Source organism: Lathamus discolor, chromosome 2 (assembly GCF_037157495.1).
Source record: "Lathamus discolor isolate bLatDis1 chromosome 2, bLatDis1.hap1, whole genome shotgun sequence".
Taxonomy (NCBI): Eukaryota; Metazoa; Chordata; class Aves; order Psittaciformes; family Psittacidae; genus Lathamus; species Lathamus discolor.
Window position 1 is genome coordinate 90,926,374 of NC_088885.1, and position 22,852 is coordinate 90,949,225.

General features: G+C 38.2%; 1 long non-coding RNA gene across 1 annotated transcript; it reads right to left on the reverse strand.

Annotated features, from left to right (window-relative positions):
* Positions 1 to 1,417: 1,417 nt before the first annotated feature.
* Positions 1,418 to 22,612, reverse strand: LOC136009302 (uncharacterized). The gene is made up of 2 exons (XR_010610473.1): positions 22,512 to 22,612; positions 1,418 to 1,853 (listed from the first exon to the last, which is right to left on the reverse strand). It is a non-coding gene; the product is annotated as an uncharacterized LOC136009302 (long non-coding RNA).
* Positions 22,613 to 22,852: the final 240 nt, after the last annotated feature.

Genomic DNA, 22,852 nt, shown 5'->3' on the forward strand with positions numbered 1-22,852 from the left:
AGTGAATTTCTTCAGTAAAAGCACTTCTAGCAAGAATGTTGCATTTTTGAATGAATAATACAGGAAAAGCAGCAGCTTTTGGAGACAGTGATAATATTTGGATGTATCTTTGCATATGAGTAGTACATATTACTTAAAGATATATGGAAATACACTAGGCATGAAAAGTGTTTGTTTACCATGTAATATATCCTGGTCTCTCACATTTGTCATAGTGTGAACTAAAGTACTAGGCAAACTATCTCACAGAGATTCAAATTCTTATTTGATGAACACCAACATCTCAGTTAAAAAAATAGCTCATGGAAATAATGCAAAGAAACCTTTATACATATCCCAACAATATTCACAAGCCTTGACAATTCAGTTATATCTTTTTTAGTCAAGAAGCATGAGTTCCCCACAGCAGGCACGATAAAAATACAGAAAGAGGAAGGCCTCATATGTGATGTACAGTCCACAGTTCAAAACAAAACAAAACAAAAAAAAAAAATGGAAAGAGCAAATGGTGAGACTCCTAATATTCAAGAAATAAACAGGCATAACAGATCATCTGACTCTCCTATGTTTGTAGGCATACTAGCAAACCTGGACACAGAGGTGTGAATACCAGTTGACTGCTGCATAGTGCAATTTAGCATCAAGCGATAACAAAGTGTGATATCCATCTCTGTGAAACACAATAAAGTAGACACTTGGCTGCCATCACAGTAACAACGGTGGGTAACAAAGCCCATTTTGTAGCGATTTTAGGCACAACGAGGCATAGGGATCTTTGGCATTAGCTCACACAGGTGTGAAAGCAACCACTCCCTGACAGAGGAATAGTTATGAGTAACCAATACCCTGGTATCAGATCAAAATACTGTGAATTCAGAAGGACACAGAAACTTGTATTTCAATATCCTCTGCTCCTCTGGAGGGTATGATTTCTATTGTCTTTATGCAATTTAATCTTTCCAGACTTTGGCCAGACCTGGCTAGTTAAAGATCCTTATACACAAAGGTCCACTGATTTCTGCCTTCAGTAGTCTCACACTGTCACTTTTCACTCTTCAGGTCCCAGGAATGACCTCTGCAAGGGAAGGCCAACGAGCAGTTACCCACATCTGGAATGAAATCAGAGGAAGTGAATTTAACTAAAGCCCTGAGGCTAAGCTCCTAGTTCACATATCCTACATTTACTTCAGACTCAGAAAAGAAAGACCAGAGAAATCATATACCATCTCATCATACAGCATCTTATATAGAACTTACCCCTCCTCTTTCCTTTTTCCCACTCAGTTGAGTGAAATTTACCATCCTACAAACAGAGCTGTAGGAGTTTTTTAGCCGCTTTCTCTGAAAGTGAAGCTGCCTAGTATCCCAGCCATCGCTACAACCTAATCTCTCAGGGAATAAAGCACAAGAGACAGTCTAAGCCCATGCAATTTTATTCTTTTTTTCCATTCTGTTACCATCAGCATAGAAAATTGCACACCTGTGGTGTTCCCTGCTGAAAAACTCAATGTTTTTTACATAGAAAGGGGAATTAAATCCTCATAACTACCTCACATTTTATCCTCCACTGCATAGGAGAGGAGATTCATTCACTTTCTTAATTTGCTGCTCAAGGGTAGTGTCTTCTTTGCCTGAAGTAATCTAGCCAGACTGTGAAGTACTGGTCTAAAATTGTTTTGCAGAGCACAAACGAGTATTTAGAGCAGGCGAACAGAAAGGGAGAGTAGGTAGATTCTCCTAATGAAGATACGTGGAAAATGCTACATCTTTATCCATTTCTTCTGGGTAAAGAAATGTGCTGAACAAAGTTTCTTCAGCCTCTGTGGAAAAGCACTGCTCCAGACTTGCTGCTTCTGCAAATATCAAGAGATAACAAGATTTTAGACATGAATGCATTATCCCCTTTTTCCACACTGAAATTCTTTTGACTCTAAGGTGATCAGGTATCACATACATCCAACATTGCAAATCTAGATGAAAAGAATGAGTAATCAAGTGGTAATGTCAAGAAAAAAATTTTCATGTAAAAAGCCCTGGATCTTTTTGCTGTAAATATACATGTACCAAACATGTGCCTAAGACTTTCTCTAAATTATACATAGAGTTTTCATTTTCCTTTTGTCCACCCTGTACTTTCTTTTCCAGGCTGTCAGTTTTCCAGTTCGTTCTTATTTCATAAGAAAATTTCCATGAAGTGTAACTTGCTAGAGGAAATGAGTGACCACACAATTTGAAAAGGCAAGAGACTGACACATTTGAATGGATGAGGACCATGTGATCTGCTAAAGACTTAAATTGCTTAAGTGTTAAGAACCTGCTTCAGACCTCACTTTGTCTTTGCACTTCCGTTCCCCTACACAGCCTCTGAAAAGTCATTCTGGTTACACAGGTATGACAGATTTCTGGTCGACAGTCACTAAAAGAAGAATGGGCAGTGCTGGAGCACACTCCAAGGGCTAAGAATTTCTTTCTCAGCAATTATTCTAAAATACCACTGAAACTACTTATAGGGTAGAAGATTATAAATACCTGTAAGAAGACATGATATAAATCTTTAGATCAAAGTGATTTACAGAGGAAGATGAAGTATTTTCTGAGAAATCTTTGCTACTATTACATCTGTGAAGCACAAAGGTCTTTTGCACCATAGACACAGGCTAACACAGATGGCATAAGCTTCAAGAATTTCTATTATTATTCTAATCTAAGGTGTTAATCTTTTCTACATATAGGTCATATCTAATAAAGGATCTTTAATTCTACTAAAAAGACTACCATTAAACTAGTGAAAAAAATTATTGTCTTTCACAGTCTACTGGCTGTTAAAACAATCCATATTCAGCATTCAATTTCTTAGTGCAAGCAATTTGAGAAGGTGTGGTGACTCTTTATTGACAGTCTTTGTCACTTTTCCTAATATAAAAACATTCCTAGCAACGCTTCCAAATCTTCAGATGCAAATGTATGGAAATAGATTTCAAATGAAGATCTAGTTCCTCAGCTTGATAAAACAGATTGAATTTCAGATCATGCCCTTCTCTACAGTGCAGCACACCAGATACAGCAATGTCCTTTTCACAAGCAGAATTGTGAAATTAAAAAAGTGTTTAGGCAATACTAACTCATACATACTAGAGTAAGTGAATTTCCTGAAATCTCATAGATTCTGGGGATAATTTTTCCTGCATTTCTCTGAGATCTTGCGGTAGATTGTTTCATTCTTTAAACATGAATTGATTTGCATGAATCGTCCTGGTGTATGAACATTGTTTGGACCCCAATGATCTCGTAAACAGCATAAAATTTCAAATAGCTCTGTCTCACAAAAGGTTTATATTCATCTCTCAACCCGACAAAGCCTAACAAACTCCAGTCTCAGAAATTAGCATGCCCTCATGTTTTACTGTTTTACCACCCAGTGTTTTAAATTAGTGCCTTATTTCTGCATTAAAGGAAAGTCATCACAGATATAATTCTACTTCACTTCCATTAGGTCAATTAAGAGACCTTGATTAGATAGGAATTGCACCTTTGAGAGGTTTTTCTACCTCCTCTGCAATAATTGTAAGAAATCTTACTATTATCAATAAGATCAAACTTCCCTGTACTGTGGTTGAGAAACCTGTGACAATACCAACAACCAGTAGACAACTTATGTATGCATGTTTACATATAAATAGTAATTGATAATCTCTTAAATTTAACAGAGTGTTCAGGTCAAAAAGTGTCTCAAAAATATACTGTATATTTTTTAAAAGAATAACATACTTTTCTGCTTTGAGGATCGTCTAGTTACATGCTCTCTACACAATATAGCATCTAAAACCTCTGCCTGCAAAACTCTACTGAGAAGTTTCTCAAAAATCAGACCAGGATTCATGCTATTCAAACTATCATGTTGTTTGTCTGACAGATCTAATTTTTACAAGTATATAGAATGCATAATGTGAAGATACTTACAGGTTCCTGTAAAAGCATAGATTTTTAGTAGGAGCAACAGATAGATAATGCCATCCACATAAGATATGAATCAGGTAAAGGGACTTCTGAAGCTGAATCAGGCTATATCTGCGTTAAGATGTAATGTTTTAGCAAGAGACACCTATAGATACTATAATAGCAAAACACAGAGTGAGGTAGGCTTCCTGTAGGATTTGTTTGTGACACGTACTTTACATGCAATTAGTTTTCCTTTACTGTCTCAAAAGAGCTCTTGATTGACAATTGTGATTTATTCAAGTACTCTTTCTTGATTAGTGTCAGCGTTTGCTCCATTCTTTTGTTGCCAGGCTTGCAGTTAGGAGGTAGCTACAATCCCCAAATGGAGTGCTATAGTAAAAATTAAATCAAGTAAAAAATAAGAATAATGATTAATCACCCCAGCCCCTAGGGATTTTACAAAAATCAGTGATAATACAGACATTTTCATTATATCAATGGAGGGTTTAATAAGATTTTAATTAGACAAGAGAGCATATGCCTTTTGACAGGACATAGCAAGCTAATGCACAATTTAAAAGTTCATTGATTTCACACAGTTAATTCTCCTCTTTTATCTATTAACAGTGTAATATATACTCTCTTATATGTCTGAGATGTGCTTTTATAAACCATTTAAATGTCCTCATCAAATAGAAGCAGTTCTCCATAAAACGGTAACTATTTGCAAAGTTTATTAACAACTAGTTTGCTTGCTGTTGCCAAATAATACAAAACTAAACCTCATCTAACTAGGGACTTTTAAACATATAAGTAATGTTATAACTAATAAACGAACCCCTGCAATGCACTCATTGTTATACAGAGATGAGAAACTCCACTAAAAACTGTGACAAGCTCCTCAGTTCCATTGAAACACTTCCCTTGACATCATCATATCCCCATGCGCTCCTGAGAATCCCTGCAAAACATGTTTCTACATGTTCCTTCAAACCAGAATGGGCTGTAGGTGCATTTTGTACGAGAAAACAACTGGAAACAAGTTGGCTACAAACTTTTTGTTCTATGGTCCAACAAATTTTCTGAATGCAGCTTGATATCATGAATAGCCCTAGATTTATTTCTCTAAGGGAAAAGAAAGGGTAAGAATTCACCTACTATTCATAGCAGGGATGCCTTACTACAAGGACAAGCTTCGGAAAAAAAAAAACCAAAAAAACCAAAAGAATAAGCATGGCAGTAGAAGAGGTCTGTAGGGGTTTGAAAACAGATGTACTATGACTGTACAGAAGCATGTCTTCTCCCTATGTGTTCTATCAGTAACCACAGAAAAACCTCTTCCTGTCTCAGACGGTATCTATATACACCCCACAAGTATTAAGGCACGAGCAGTCTTGTAACTTACGTTGGATTCCTAAGAACTGAAACTTACTGTTTTGTAGAAATCAGACCTTCTTATTGGTTGCTCTCAAAGGAATAGTTTTTGAGTTTTATAAAATAACTCCATTAAGTGTTTTGCACTGGAGATGTGACATTTATCTTCCCCACTGATCTTTTTATTTGTTTTGCTTTAATTTATCTTGCCTAAGAAAAATGTTTTACAAGACTTCAAGGTAACTGTTTGCAATTCCATGCTGTATTCCAAGGCTGTAATACAGAAGTTCTGACTGAAATTTAAACACAGGTTGTTAATTTCCAGTAAAATAATTTGCTTGTGACAAATCACATAAAAGCAGTGAGGAAGATAAAAGCTACAAATTTTGATGGCCCTTAATATTTTTTATTAAAATAAAGCATTTTTTTTTTTTAATCTATGTGATTGCTTGTTCACTCAGTCACAGAATCACAGAATCACAGAATCCCAAGGGTTGGAAGGGACCTAAAAAGATCATCTAGTCCAACCCCCCTGCAAGAGCAGGGTAACCTACAGTACATCACACAGGAACTTGTCCAGGCGGGCCTTGAATATCTCCAGTGTAGGAGACTCCACAACCCCCCTGGGCAACCTGTTCCAGTGCTCTGTCACTCTTACAGTAAAGAAGTTCTTCCTGATGTTAACGTGGAACTTCCTATGCTCCAGTTTACACCCATTGCCCCTTGTCCTATCACTGGATATCACTGAAAAAAGCCTAGCTCCATCATCCTGACACCTACCCTTTACATATTTGTAAACATTGATGAGGTCACCCCTCAGTCTCCTCTTCTCCAAGCTAAAGAGACCCAGCTCCCTCAGCCTCTCCTCATAAGGGAGATGTTCCACTCCCTTAATCATCTTTGTGGCTCTGCGCTGGACTCCTTCAAGCAATTCCCTGTCCTTCTTGAATTGAGGGGCCCAGAACTGGACACAATATTCCAGATGCGGCCTCACCAAGGCTGAGTAGAGGGGGAGGAGAACCTCTCTTGACCTACTAACCACTCCCTTTCTAATGCACCCTAAGATGCCATTTGCCTTCTTGGCCACAAGAGCACATTGCTGGCTCATGGTCATCCTCCTATCCACCAGGACCCCCAGGTCCCTTTCCCCTTCACTACTTTCCAGCAGGTCAACCCCCAACCTGTACTGGTACATGGGGTTGTTCTTCCCCAGATGCAAGACTCTACACTTGCCCTTGTTAAATTTCATCAAGTTTCTCCCCGCCCAACTCTCCAGCCTGTCCAGGTCTCGCTGAATGGCAGCACAGTCCTCTGGTGTGTCAGCCACTCCTCCCAGTTTTGTGTCATCAGCAAACTTGCTGAGGGTGCACTCAGTTCCCTCATCCAGGTCATTGATGAAAATATTAAACAGCACCGGTCCCAGCACCGACCCCTGAGGAACTCCACTAGTCACAGACCTCCAGCTAGATTCTGCGCCATTGACCACAACTCTCTGCCTTCTTCCTTTCAACCAGTTCTCGATCCACCTCACTACTTCATCGTCAAGCCCACACTTCTTTAGCTTATCTATGAGGATGCTGTGGGAGACAGTATCAAATGCCTTACTGAAATCAAGAAAAACTACATCTACCGCTCTACCATCATCCCTCCACCTAGTCACTTCCTCATAGAAGGCTATAAGGTTGGTCATACATGACTTCCCCCTCATAAAACCATGTTGGCTGTTCTTAATGACCCCCTCATCCTTGATATGCCTAGTGATGGAGTCAAGAATAAGTTGTTCCATCACCTTTCCAGGGATGGAGGTAAGGCTGACCGGTCTATAATTACCCGGGTCCTCCTTCTTGCCCTTCTTATAGATTGGTGTGACCTTTGCCATCCGCCAATCCTCAGGCACCTCGCCCGTTTCCCACGACTTACCAAAGATGATGGAGAGTGGCCTAGCAATGACCTCCGCCAGCTCCCTCAGCACCCGTGGGTGCATTCCATCCGGACCCATCGATTTACAGATGTCCAGTTTGCATAGCTGATCCCTAACCCAATCCTCATCTACCAAAGCAAACTCCTCCTTTGTCCTGACTCCTTCTGGGGCTATAGAAATCCGGGGCCCTCGGGGAGAGTCTGCAGGAGTAAAGACAGAGGCAAAGAAGGCATTCAGCACCTCTGCCTTCTTTATATCCTCTGTCTCCAGGGTACCCACTTCGTTCAGCAGTGGGCCTATATTGCCTCTTGTGTTAGTTTTATTTGCTATGTATTTGAAGAAGCCCTTTCTATTGTCTTTAACCCGACTAGCAAGATTGAGTTCCAAGGAGGCCTTAGCTGTCCTAATTGCCTCCCTACATCCTCTAACAACTGTCCTATATTCCTCCCAAGCGGCCAGCCCCTCCTTCCATAATCCATAGATTCTCCTTTTCCACTTGAGTTTGCCCAGCAGCTCCTTGTTTAACCACGCCGGTCTCCTAGATCCCTTACTTGACTTCCTACTTATTGGGACACTCCGATCCTGAGCTTGGAAGAAGCGGTCCTTGAATGCTAACCAACTATCTTGAGCCCCTTTACCGCCTAGTACACTTTCCCATGAGACTTCCCTTAGCAGTTGACTGAAGAGGCCAAAGTTGGCCCTTCGGAAATCCAGAACTGTGGCTTTGCTAGGTATTCTATTCCTCCCACACAGGATCCTAAACTCCACCATCTCATGGTCACTGCAGCCAAGGCTGCCATTGACCGTCACCACTTCGACCAAACCCTCCTTGTTGGCGAGTACTAAATCTAGCAGCGCTGCTCCCCTAGTTGGTACGTCCACCATTTGCAAAAAGAACTAACAGACAACAGGGTTAAAAGAACATTGAGAACCAGAATTTTTCCAAAATTATTTCTTCTGTTCAGTTAAAGAACACAAATGCATGAGTTTGTATCACCTGCTACGGATTTTCATACTAAAATTGCATAGTAAAACCCTTGGATGTGTGTCTTGTTCAAGAGATTTGCTTTCAATACTACATCAATGCAATATTCAGGACAGCACACACATATGGGTTAGCTTCTTCCACTACCATAGAGCTACAGTTACTGTATTTCCAATTATATGTTCAGATTCTTGTAATTGTATAAACAACTTAATTCTCAGGCTCCATGTCTTTATTTTTCTGTTATTTTCATATCCTGTATCACATTCGTAGGAATATAAAGAGCTAATATTTTGCAGTACCCATCTTGGCAAGAAACATTACACAGATTTAAATCTATGCAACATCAAGAAACAAAACATTTTCTAAGATCAGACAGAAAAAAAATATAAATAAGAAAAATAATAACCCCCCCCCGCCAAAAAAAAAACAAACCCAAAAACAACCAAACACTTGAAGACAAGGAGTAGGTGTCCCATAAAAAAAAAATAATCAGAAATAAAAAATACAACCATAACAATTTATCATTCTTGCTCAAAGCAGGAGGGGGCCGTTTAAACCTTATTCATAATTTCTGAGATCTTGGGTTTGGCAGCTGCAGTACCATATATCTTGGTTTTGAGTAACTTAAACGAAGGTGCCTTACAAATATTTAAACATATTTCAAAAATGAGTCATATATGAGAAATAAATCAGTACTCAATCAGTTATAAACCTACATGTGACAGTTTACAAGTAAAATAAAGCATATATCTCCTTCTATAGACAGACTATATATATGGCTTGCAATCTATCCTTGATGCCAGCAAGAACTACAATTCAGTGCTCAGGAAATGCACGACTTGTACTCTTCATGAATTTCTGCAGAGCCTGCCACTCCACAGCCTGGGTAGGAGGAATCTTCTCCCTTTCAGCAAATACACACCTGCAGAACTGACAAAGTGCAGTCAACAAGGCAGTCATGAAACCAAAACAAAGGCCTTGAGTCAGCAAAATATATTACTACCATCTCTCTTCTCAAATGAGTTCCTTTGGCTTCAAGAGGACCCAAAGCAAAATATGTCCATACCTAGCATGAAGGAGTAGTGCACTTCTGCCTTCCTCTGGGCAAACATTGCTTCTACTCTAAGAGTCATGAAAACCAATAAAACTTTTAATAAACAAAAAGGCCATGCCTATTGACATGGAAGTGTAGTTGAACAGAATAAAAATTATTGAATTATTGAATAAGACTCATTCATAATCTTCAAACACATGTTCTTTTCTTTAATAACATATCAAATTGCAAACTCATATATGCATTATTACATGTTGCATAGAGATGGATATGCAGTTCTTCTGGGGGGATTTTATATTCCTGCTTTTAAGTATACAGAAATACATCCTGGCAAAGTGTTCTTAGATAGATAGGCCTCGGCAGATAGGAGTACATGTAAGTAGACTTTCATTAAGAAACAAAAATCAGTTCTAACTTATAACAGGATTCCTGCATTTATAACAGGAAAAAGTGTTTTGTCTGAATGAACGTCCATTGTGAGCCACGACAGAGGGAAAAGATGTATTTGCTGGATGTAAGTGAGAGTCAGCACGTCCCTCTGAAAGAGAGGCTTTACCTTTCCCTGGCCCCTAAAACCAGAAGGCTGAGCCTGCACGTACGGGAATGAAAACCGGCATAAGCAGTGTATCATGACAATTAAAGGGGTATACAGTTTGGGACAAATAGATAGCAATCTAGTAAGTACTTATACTGGTCAACACCAGACTTATATAGGATGTCGACTTCCTAGAGAATCTACCAGGTAGATGTGAAGAGCCAGTTACTACTGATGAATCATATATTTTGGCTCTTTTCTTTTGAGATTGGAGATATTATGCATGAAGGCTGACTCAGGGGATTTACAACAAATACTGTGAGGTGCCTTGGTGATACCTAAGGTCCTTTGGTAAACAATTAGAATATAAAAGAACACTGAAAATGGTAGTAATTATCTCTCTCTAGAAAAAATACTTTAAATCCTTCTTAATCTCTATGAGAACATAAATCTAGGCCCCCTACTGTCAGTGCTATTATACTGGCATTAACAAGCCACATTAAAAAAACTCAGTTCCCAGCTTCAGAGGATTAGTGTTAGCAGCAAAAGACTTAAACACCTAGAGATGAATTAGAATCACAATAATGATAAAGTTGATTTTTCTATTTGAGGTGCAACAAAATTTATACATGAATGGTATACTTTTAAAAAGCCAAGTAAGAATCAACACTGCGGATCAACACAACAGTGTCTCATTTCTTAGGAGGCATAGAAGCTTAAAAGGAATGCCCTAATATTGCATTTACCATTCCACCCTGCCAGTTTAACAGAAGCAGTAACATGTATTTAAGTGATCTATATTGCAAACAAGTGACAGGAAGCAGAATAGAAGTGTGGTGGCTGACAATGAAATCAGGGAATGTCATCTTAGTTAAACCTGACATAACTTGTAACTAAACGCTTGCAAAGAATTTCTAGGATATTTTTCCCATTCAACTGTTCATGAATATTTTAAATTCTATTTGGTGTATAATAAAATTAAAATCTGCTTTAAGAGCTTTACACATTTGTATTACTGAAGATTTTCAAATCTGCATGTAAGAATACAAATGTATTTTTTGAGAGCTATTTAATAATTTTTTTAAATATAACATTGGAAAAAGGAATAGCACTGTAATTAACACTTTATGGCTGCTAAGAAATATAGCTGTCATAGCCTTTTCCTCCTTTAATCACTGCAATTGTGCTACATATTTCAATTCCCTGTGTTGCAACAACTGCTTTTTTAAACCCACAGTTGCCCTGCAGGTAAAGAAAGGGACAGTGTGTGATGCATAATGTGAATGTCATATATAGAAAACCTAACCCTCCCCTTCCTGAATTTCGTATAACTAATGCTCGGTATTGATGTTATAGCCCTAGTAAGAGGAATGTTGGCCTCTTATGTGGAGTCTGACAACACTAAAAATTATTTAACTCATTTGGTCATCCATTTATTACAGTAAGATGGGTATTCATTTAAGCTCATATGGAAAACTTTGCTCATATTATTTTGCATCACTGTAGTAACCATTGAAATATCTGTCATTTACAAATGCCTCTCATTGTTTCAATGAGTAAGAAAAGTAGCAGTTTCAGATTTATCTGAGACATTAGGAGCGAGAGAAATATGTTTTCAACCTATGCTGAAAAAACTCAAGTCAAATGCCCACTGGGATGAAAAAACAGGGCAATGTGCAGCTTTAAAATATGAATATTGTCTGCATAAATGTATTTTGAATCACAGTGAAATTTTCTAGCAAAAGCTATGTCAACAGCAAAAACAGAATCTGACCTTAGTAGCTGAGCTATCTTGTGTTTGTAAAGTTGCTGAAGGAAACTTAATTTAGCATTTTAGGTCAGGACATCAGGACATTTAATTTAGCATTAAGACAGGACAAGGGGGAATGGCTTTAAACTGACAGAGGGTAGATTTATATTAGATATTAAGAGTTTCTTTATTGTGAGGATGGTGAGACACTGGAACATATTGCCCAGAGACATGGCTGCACCATCCCTGGAAGTGTTCAAGGCCAAGTTGGATGGGGCTTTGGGGAGCCTAGTCTAGTGGAGGGTGTCCCTGTGAATGGAACTAGGTGATCTGTAAGGTTCCTTCCAACCCAAACCATTCTATGAGTCTATTTTTGTTGATTTAGTAGATCTCAAAATTGGTATTGTGTGCTTAATTAACCTGTGTAAATAGACAAGAAACAACTTTATAGAAATCAGAATTCTATCACCTTAATATTGCATATGTTGTTCTGTTCTGGCCAAGCTATTCCTTCTCTCTGTGAATGAGAGAACAAACGTGTCACTGACCACACAATAAAAATAATCACTTTCTATTCAATCACTGCATTAAAACTATTCAACCCATTTCTTCCTGAAATTACTTACTATGCCTTTGGCATGAAAAAGTGTGTAACACTGGTAGTACAATCTGTTTAGTAAGGGCTGCCCATGTTTACTGAATTATTCTCTTCAGAGAAAGTATAAAAATACAGGTTTAACCAGGAACTGCTACAAAGCATGGTGGTGTAGTGTGTTGGGAAATCTCATGTCACATTGACTATATTGTGTGATGTTTATTTGTTGTGATGGCTGGAGAACTACTAACTGGCTATAGATTACAGTGTCTACCGGAAGAAAATGACAAATGTCAACTGGATGTATACATTAGCTAAAAAAGTTACCCAAAAATGCTGAAAAAGCAACCTGCTAATATGATGGTATGAGGAATACCTGCTAATGGCAAGCAAATGATTCACATGCAAACATTTGCTTTATGATTTAGAGAATGCAGTAAAAGAGAGAAAAGTAATTTGTCCAAAAATCCATGCCAGTGTCAAAATCTTTTTTCACTGAGGTAGCAAAAGGGGAATGTGATACTTCCATATTCCCTAAAGTATCAAACCAGCCCTCACCTTCCTCCTTCCTTTTTTGTTTTTCTTTTTAATTTTTTTCTCCTTTTGTTTCTCTACTTTGCAGTTCATTTTACACCTGAAATAGCATCAGCTACAATAAGTAATAAAAATATATCTAATTAGAACAAAATGTAAGGACTTCTGGGTAAGGGAGTAAAGGTTTTTTTATTGCTGCTCTTGGCATTCTCATGAGCTAACTAGGGAAAAAGAATCCTGACAAAACTGCTATAGGGTAGGTGTGAAACTCAGTGGTAACCAGGCTGTTGCCTGTGAAAAGGAAAAGATGCACTGAGCAGATTTTCTAAGAGATCTATTTTAGGTTGAGGGAGGATGAGTACTCAACTAAGTCCTGACTACAGGACTAACATCAGCTTCTCGCATAGCAAGCTTTCACAAAAGAATCAACAATAACGTGAAGAACAGATAAACATTTGACCTAAGCTTATAAACAGGTAGTTAGGAAAGAAAATCAGAAAGAATGTGGTTGCCTAAAGAAAAGAAGGGGGAGGAGGGGCAATTCTAGCAGATTCAAATACAAAAGACAGCTGCAAAGAAAAGAACAATCTTTTCACTATGCCCATGAAGAAGGAATTATGGATTTAAAATGCAGCAATGCTGATTCACATTAAACATGAGGGAAAGGTTCTAGGGTAAAGAAATGCACATGAACAAGCATGTCTGGGGGCTGCTCTTCATGGACAGGACAAACTTTCTTTAGACATTGACTTCTATGGGGTCTGGACACATGCACCATGGCTGATTTGAGTTTTGGACAAGTGACTAGGAAGGACTCGCAAACCCCTCTGCAAAATATGGAATGAGCAGATTGTAAAGTTTTCCTAACACCAAAAGTGCCTGATGTATCTCTAGATTTCATGGCTGCCTTATACTGTATGACCTCCAGAAGGGAGTTTATATTTCAGAGATACTAGGTCTAAAAGGAAACTTGATGCTGAGCAGCTTCCTGAAGGATTAACAAAATTTGAGTGCACCCACAAGAATCCAGGAAGTTCTCTCAGTTCAATCCTGTGGCAATAAAGCAAAAAGTTTCCCTTGACAGCTTCTGGTTGGAGTCCTCATTTTCCCTTAAACCATTTGTAACATATTTTGCTGTACTCTTGAGTATTTCCACTCAGTCAGACACCCTAGATCATATTTAACTAGAGCATAAATATTTATAGGACTAAATATTTATATACCTTAAGGACAGAAAGAGACATTATTATAACCTATATTACAGGAAAGAATCATAAAGATAATTGGAAAAAGCACATGCCATTAATATGACACAAAACTAAAAGGTACCTGCTACATGATCATAAAATCATAAAATAGTTAGGATTGGAAAGGACCTTAAGATCATCAAGTTTCAAACCCCCTGCCATGGGCAGGAACACCTCACACTAAACCATGTCACCCAAGGCTCTGTCCAGCCTGGCCTTGAACACCACCAGGGATGGAGCATTCACAGCTTCCCTGGGCAACCCATTCCAGTGCCTCACCACCCTTACAGTAAAGAACTTCTTCCTTATATCCAATCTAAACTTCCCCTGTTTAAGTTTTAATCCATTATGACTTGTCCTATCATTACAGTTCCTAGTGAAGAGTCCCTCTCCAGCATCCTTGTAGGCCCTCTTCAGATACTGGAAGGTTGCTATGAGGTCTCCACGCAGCCTTCTTTTCTCCAAGCCGAATAGCCTGAACATCACCAACTTTCTGTTATCAGGAAGTACTTATTTGGAATACAATTTGACAATCACACTTTTGATATGACTGTTGTTTAACATTATGAAATGCAGATTGTTTTGCCTCCTATAAGCAGAAAGAAGGAAAAAAGGCATGCTGGTCTTCATTGGCTTTCTATGTTTGTGTGTCTCCCCAGCTCCAAGCTGCATACAGATTTTCTGAGATACATGGGAAATGACCTGGTGATCAACAGTTTTTGGATCAAGCCTAAATGTATCCAGTTTGCCTTAGAAAGTTCAATCCTAACATCAAATGAAATCCAGACTCTGCAATCTACATACACAATCTATCCTCACAGTGTTTGGAGGGGGGAATACGTTATGGTATTGCATAGTCACTCAATTCCCTCCACTAACCTGCAAGCATCCAATATTCATTCAGTAAACAGCATCGGCTAGTTCAATAGAAGAAAAAACTTCTTTAAAAAACAAATGGCAATCATTGTATTCCTTTTATGTTTGGTTTTTTTTTAAATAACCTTTTAGAGAGAAAAGAAAACCATCATCAAATTTTCTGCTTTCTTATATCACATTTTATTAGCTTTTCCATAAGAGACCATTTCTTTCAACAGGCCAGCATTCCAAAGTTTGACAACAAATATGTGGAAAGGCTGAGAAAATGTTCAAAACATTATTCCAATCAGGGTTGCTGCATGAGTCCCATTTCCTCAGTGAAAATTAAGATTGCTGTTTTTGCCTGCTGTCCCTACAAATGCAGACTTTATATGGAACAGTGGTTATCATCAATAATTCAGAGTCAGCAAATAAACATGAAATTAAGTATATTTGGGGGCAAAAAAAAAAAACACATTTGTGCAGTTCGCAAAATGAGGAAGATGACAGAAATAAGGACTGGGACTCGGCTCCATGTAAAATGAGATCCCTACTGACTCTTAAGTTTCATTAAGACTAAATATTGCCATATGCTTTCATATCCATTCATGATGGTTTATGCCTGGATCTTTAAATAGCTTCCTTTATGGTTATGTACATGTATATATGTATATTTGGCACTTTATCTGCCATTATATTAAAGTCTGTCTCTTGCACTGGTATTTTTTTTATGTGTTTTAACTTTTTTGTTTCCTCAGTCCAACAAAACCAGAAAATGCCACTTAAGGATTGTCTTGTTATTTCAGATAAAGGTGAAGCATCTGTCAGCATGCCTGCTGCCCAGCTGAAATTGCCTTTTTAAAGCTATTCACAGCCTTGCTCAGTGAGACATTTGCATCTTTTCCCCCATTTCTGTACAAGCTGAAGTATAGGCAATAAGTGCAGTTAAATCATTCTTTGGATTTTTTCCACAGGTTAAAAAATTAAAATAAAAAAATCAATAGAACTGTAATTATCACACAAATATTCATTTTGAGGATATCTGATTCTGTATTGTGTTTTGTTGACTACCAGAAAAATTCCCACTAAAGCAATTGCATTCTTCATCAGGCAAATGGAGATATAGTTTCTTAGCACAACTTACTTCTAGGGATAATATTTGCTAAATGACACAACACTAAAACTAAATGATAATGCACAAGAAATTTATAACCAAAACACAGGCTTTCAGAAATGAAGCATTAGAATTTTGGACATAACATTTCAAATAAAACTACCAGAATTTGAATCTTAGCAATTGAAATAAAAAAAACAATTAAAGTTAATAAAAGCTTCTACTGACTTGAGTGAGGTTTAGATAAATCATCAGGTATTAGAACTGCATGCTTCTAAAATCAGCATTCCAGCTACATTAAGAATATCTACATGACAGCAAGTCACAGCTTAGAACACCCTGCAAATTCCATTTCATGCTGATTTCAAACAACATTTTGGCTCATAAATCAATACCACATCAATATCATTGTATACTAATTTACATTTGAAGCACTGTAAAGGAGTTGATTCGCCCTCTACTAACTGATTACACAGAATTCATTTGGTAAATAGATTTCTCACTCGGATGCTTCCACTGTGTCAAAAATAAGATTAACTAATAATCTAGAGGTGAGATTTTAGGATTATTTTTTTTTTTGCTTTGCCTCTAATGTCAATTTAATGGATAGATTGCAATTTATAATGAAGGTTCTATATATTACAATGAATTCCTTACCTGTCCACCAGAAGGCTTTTGAGATCAAGATTTAACAGGAATTTAGCTAGAGGAAAGGTAACACCTTTCAATAACAGCTTTCTCTGAGGAATTCCCATCCCAAAGGGAATTGCTAGTGCATGAAACAGGCTGAAAGGTTGCAAAGCAAAACTGACAATGAAAATTGTAGATGCTGGAATAAAGAAACTGTTGTCTCAGTCACAAGTCATCAAGTAAGTTGTGCAACATATTGGAAAAAATACATATTAATCAAAGTGCTTTCTTTAATTAGTAGTTAACTGCCATGTGCTTGGCACCTTAGCACTGCAGGACTGTTGTAAAGCTTGGTTAAGTGAAAACCAGTAGCAGCTGCATGACATTTGTTCTCATTGTTTGTTAATCAGCAACATAGCATCCTACAGAGCAGAAAAAATAAATTATTCCTCCCCCAAGAAATAAGCAGATGGAACAGTGCCTAAAGACCATCCAATATATATTATGCTTATGTAACTATCAGGGTCTTATATGTATTGACTAATGCAATGAAAAATATCATAATTATTTCGGTAAACTAATATCAATGGATCAGAAACCTCTGATTGCAAAACATGATCATCCTTAGAAAGTATTGAAAAGCTCCAAGACCAGTGTCTGATCTTGTTCTCATCATGCATTAAGCAGTGTCTTGTATGCAAAAGCATATAGTCCTCTGTTTTCCTAAGAATATCAGGCATACAGAAAGCATCCCATATACATATCATTAAGCCCTTGGTAGCTTTGAACCTGGGACTCCGGAGCACAGCTCTACTCCAGAAAGTTTTGGTTTAGAAATAGCATCACTTTTGTTATCCCTCAATGACTACTTTCCACCTACAAGTTTAAGATGGGCTTTGAGCTTAAATCACAGCCGATGACCATGTTATTAATAAATAGAGAGAAAATTACACTTTCTACCAAACCTAAATAAGACAGGTGTCCTTCAAATGAAAATCTCGGTTATACCTACATGCATACCTATTTAGGTACACCGATATGCTCAAATTTGTAAAGGGTTGGGTTAGGGACTGATGATTCAATGCTCAGCAATACTTTACAATTTAATTTCTTCCACAAAAGCAGTGTTTAAAATTCTTTAGGTGATGAGTGTTGTATTCACCAAAAATATTTAAGGTACCCCTTTGAAGTAGGGTGTTGAGAAATCTGCAGTAAGCATTTTTTATAAACAATCAACTGTGTACTTGAATTTTCATAAAAGCTGTAAAATTCTAGTTACTGTTTCCTTAATAGGTCAGCTGTCTGGAGATAAACAAAATACCTCTTTTCATTTAGTTTATTAAAAGAAAGGAACTGTGGGGTAGAATTTTATGACTACTTCTCTCTGTGGAGGAAGAAGTGCAGTTATCAGCAAGATCACATACAAACCTCCTCTCTTCAACATCTTTATAAATGATCTGCGAAAAGATCTTAAGATGTAAAGATAAAAATTATTCAGGATCATCAAAATGTGAGCTGAATGCAAAAAGTTGCAAAGGTTTTTGGAATACTGACTGATGGGGCTGAGAGACAATATAGTGATAAAAGTAAAAAATTAAATTCAACGTAGAAAAGTGCAAACCAACAGGCATGGAAAATTAACATTAACATTTCATCTAGTGAAGGACACTACTGATAGGAATTCAGGAATATATTTTGTCAACCTGAGCCCTTCTAAAATTCAAAGTTCCACCTAAGAAGGGCAAATAAAATTCTTTATAATAAATAAATAAATTTCTTTAAAAGAAATAACAACTACCAGAGTAATTTTACTCCTAATTAAACCATGATATGCATAATTCTGATCAGCCTATACAAAAAATTATGCAAAAGAACTTGGGCCACATAAATCATAGAATCATAGACTGGTTTTCATTGGGAAGGACCTTCAAGATCATCTAGTTTCATCCCCCTTGCCACAGGCAGGGACATCTTCCACTAGAAAAGGTTGCTCAAAGCCCTGTCCAGCCTGGTCTTGAAGACTTCCAGGGATGGGGCATCCACGGCTTCTCTGGGCAACCTGTGCCAGTGCCTCAGCACCCTCACAAAGAAGAATTTCTTCCTAATATGTAATTTAACATGTAGCAACATATTAATTGAGCAGCTGACCCTGGCCTTTCCACTTTGCCTACCCACCTATAGGAAGCAACTAGTTCTACAGGTGGGTCAGGATTTGCACGCCCACAGTTAGTCAGGGCATCCACACTTCACAGATCTCCCACTCATGTACATATGTGTAAAGTTAACCAGTCCTCAGCTGAACTCTGTGTTGATGCAATACTGAATGTGTAAGGGTGGTTGTGTAAGAAGAAGAAGAGAGCTGGGAAGAAAGTAATAATTATTGATTATAATTGCATACACTTAAGAAAAAGCCATACAATGCTTTTAAAACCTTTTTTTCAATCTCTTTACTTTCCCTATGATTTGGAAGGCACACAAATTGATGTATAATCTGGGCAGCTTTCCAGATCCATCTTAAAAACTTATGTGATGTTCTCTATGTTGAGAATGGTCATTCTGCCCACAACAATGCAACTATGAGATATGAGGATGTGCCTTGGGCACCTGCTGGCAATCAGTAAGTCATCTGTAGAACATCATGACTTGATAGCTACCTCTTTGAATCAAAATAGATGATGCTCACTGACACCTGGAAAACCCTTAGCAAGCCATTGTATTTATTTAGGTATTATGCATGGCTGGAGATACAGTTGATGTTTGTTCCTATTCCTTAAACTGAGCATTAATTTGTGCGGCCTAGACACACAAAGTGATGTTTCCAGATCATGTGTCAATTGCAAAATATTTTGGTTAGTGCAATTCTTACTCAAGAAACTGTTGATTAGTGTATTTGAGCTGTGTTCACAGTATACCATTTTCTCTTTCACTGAGTAATGGATGAGAACATTAGAAAGGTTTAGATTAATCCCTAAACTTCCCTATTTGCTATCTCTGTTTCTCTTATTCTCACATCTTCCCCTGCCAGCTACTAGTAAATCTAATTTGTCTCTCTCCCTAGGCATATACCAGGATTTAAGGTGGCGAGGATATTAAGTTGACATTCTCACAGTTCTCAAAATTACTGTACAGCTTGATTAAAATTTCATTGCTGATGAACTGCACAGTTCATGAAATATACTACTGTAATAATTCTATCTCAATCCAATCAAGTGGTAGAGTCAGCTGAAAATCTTTTGCTAGGAGAGTCTTATGTTGGAACATTGACTATACAGTATCTGAATGCTCTACAGCACAATGCTGACTCCATAAAAAGCTCTAGTATAAATAAGACAAATGATTTACTGATGCCTTACACTTCCACAACCCCCTGACCGTGGAGCTAAGCAGCTTTGGCATTTTGCTGAATGAGCTGTTCTGTTACCAAGCTCCCATCTGGGCTTATTCTGGGAAAGGACAAAATTTCTTCCCAGTTTCCTGCCTACAGACCAGAAATTCCAGTGACACAACTTTGTCTGGAGTAACAGTGACTCGAAAAAAACCCCAAACAAACTAGGAACCTGAAAGATTAGTAATAGTAACAGTAAATAGCAGTAAAAATTGACCAGCAGTATATAAATGGACACTCCGAGAAGTGAAAGGAAACAATGGTGTTCATAGTAGTTACTGAAAATAGTTGGTTTCATAAAGCAGGCAAAGAATAGATTATCTTTGCTACTCTCAGTCCAGTAAAACTTTTGCTATTGACTTTAAGAATCACAAGGTTTGATTTATTTCTTCCATAGTAAAAAAACTTACAAGCATAGATCACCAGATGCATCAGTAGTGCACCTGCTTAGAAAGCAAGTCTCCAGGTACAGATAAGGTGGTAGGTCTTTGCAGGATCTAAACCTCGATAAATGACTAATATAATGGCACCAGGGGAGATAGGAGGTTCAACGTGGTCCACTTCATATAACCATTTTACTTATGATTGGTATTTACCCAGAGTAGCATCAGAGAATCTATTTCAGCAGGTTATCTTTTCCTCTAGCAACCTGGCTTTCTTTTATATTTATTCCTTTCACGTTTCTTACCCTCCAAAGGGCAAACAAGACAGAAGAATTGTATCATTACAGAAGGATTATCTAAATGCCATGTCATTCTAGGAAAACAGCTTGGTACTAGTGTTTTGGTTTCCTTCCCTACATGTACTCCCATGAACTGCACTCTGGCAGGAAACACAAGGCGGACGTAAATGCTCCCTACAGTGCTAAAGAAAGGCTTTTCATTTCCATTAAGTAAAGGTATCTAGATCCAAAGCAACTTGTTTGGCAGAGCTCTAGCTTGCTAAGTAAAGCAACAATAAGTCTTGCAGACCTGCAAGCGTGCTATTGCCACTAGTTCCATAGGCACAGGGTGCTGGCTGGCAATGAAAACACTTGGAGGAAGAAAAGAGAACTGGAATAAAGAACATCAAAGAAACAAAAGAATTCAAACTCCCCAAAGGGTAAGACTCATATTTTAAACATAATCAGCAGAGTGCATGCACAAACCTTGGGTGCTAATGCTGAGATTACCCACAGTCTTATTCATTTAAGATTGATTATGGGACAGCAGTGACTGTTTCATTAATTTTTTTTTTACTAAAAGAACTCATACTTTAATATTTCACAGACAATACTGACAAAACTCTTCTCTCCCAGTAAGATTTTCATAGTCTTTCGGGTCTACACTTCCTGTTTTGCACTGGCAGAAGGAAGGGAAAGAATTTACACCAGTTTTTTTAAGTTACCAAAAAAGTTAGGAGAAAAAAAGGATTTTGTAACATGCAACAAGTTCCCAGTTGACTTAAGCTGCTGGTGTAACATTAGCAGAAATTAATGTGAAATACAACAGAAGCACAAGTAGGGAAGCTGACTCGTAAGAATTCAGAAATACCATTTTTAACGCCACAAATATACATCAACAGCAAAAGGATGACATGAGGAAAACCTGGACTCACTTCTGAACAGGGCTGGAGCACTGCTACAGAAAGACATGAAAAAAGTCAAGCTACTGCATGCCTGTTTTGTCTTGGTTTTACTGGTAAGATTTGTCTACAGGAATCTCAAGTCTCTGAGACCAGTGAAAAATTCTGCAGCAACGAATACCTACCCACTGTGCAGGAGAACCATGTTAGGGAAAATGTAAGCAAATTGGACACACAGAAGTCCATAGGACCTGATGGGCAGCACTCATGACTGTTGAGGACCTGGTCAGCATCACTGTGAGGCAACTCTTGATTATCTTCCATTGATCTTAGAAAGGTAGTAGCAACTGAGAGAGGTTCCTGAGTCTGGAAGAGAGAGGATATCACTTATCCCTTTCACTTGTCACTTTCCCTGGCAGTGTTCAAGGCCAGGTTGAACAGAGCCTTGGGTGACATGGTTTAGAGTGAGGTGTCCCTGTCCCTGGCAGGGGATTTGGAACTAGATGATCTTAAGGTCCTTTCCAACCCTAACCATTCTGTGATTCTATGATCTTCAGAAATGACATGAGGGAAGACCTTGGCAGGTACAGGTTAGTCAGCTTCACCTTGGTCCGTGGGAAGGTGTGGGAGCAAATGATCCTGGAGGATACTGCTAAACACAAGAAGGACAAAAAGGTAATTGGGATAGTTATAAAGGCTTTATAGAGGAAAAGGAGACACGAAGCTTAAGAAACCTGAATCCTTCTATGATGAGAAGACAAACTTGGTGGATGAGGGAAGTGCATTAGATGTTATTTATCTCAACTTTACTAAAGCTTTTGACAATTTTTCCTAAAATATCCTTATAGGCAAACTGATGATGCACAGGCCAGGTAGGTGGCCAGTAAGGTGTGCTGAAAAGTGGTAGAAATGCTGGGCACAGAGGGTTGTGATTAGCATCTTAAAGTCAAGACAGGTGCCAGTCATCCGTGGTGTACCCCAGTAGTTGATACTGGCACTAATATTGTTTAATATCTTCTGCAATTACCTAGAGGCTGGGACAGAGTACATCCTCTTTCAGCAAGTCTGAAGATGATTCAAAACTGGGAGGACTGGCTGATACACCAGATGCTTCTCCAGCTCTCAGTGTCCTGGAGATGCTGGAGGAGTGGAAAGAGAGAGGAACCTCGTTAACTTTAATGTAGGGAAATACAAAGTCATGCACCTGGGGAGGTATAACCTTAGGAACCAGCACATGCTGGGGGTCAAGCAGCTGGAACAGAAAACGGGTTTGCACAAAAGGACCCAGAGGTCCCAGTGGATGGCAAATTGAACATAAAAATCAACATTCCCATGCAGAAAAGAAGGTCAGCAGCACCCTGAGTTGCA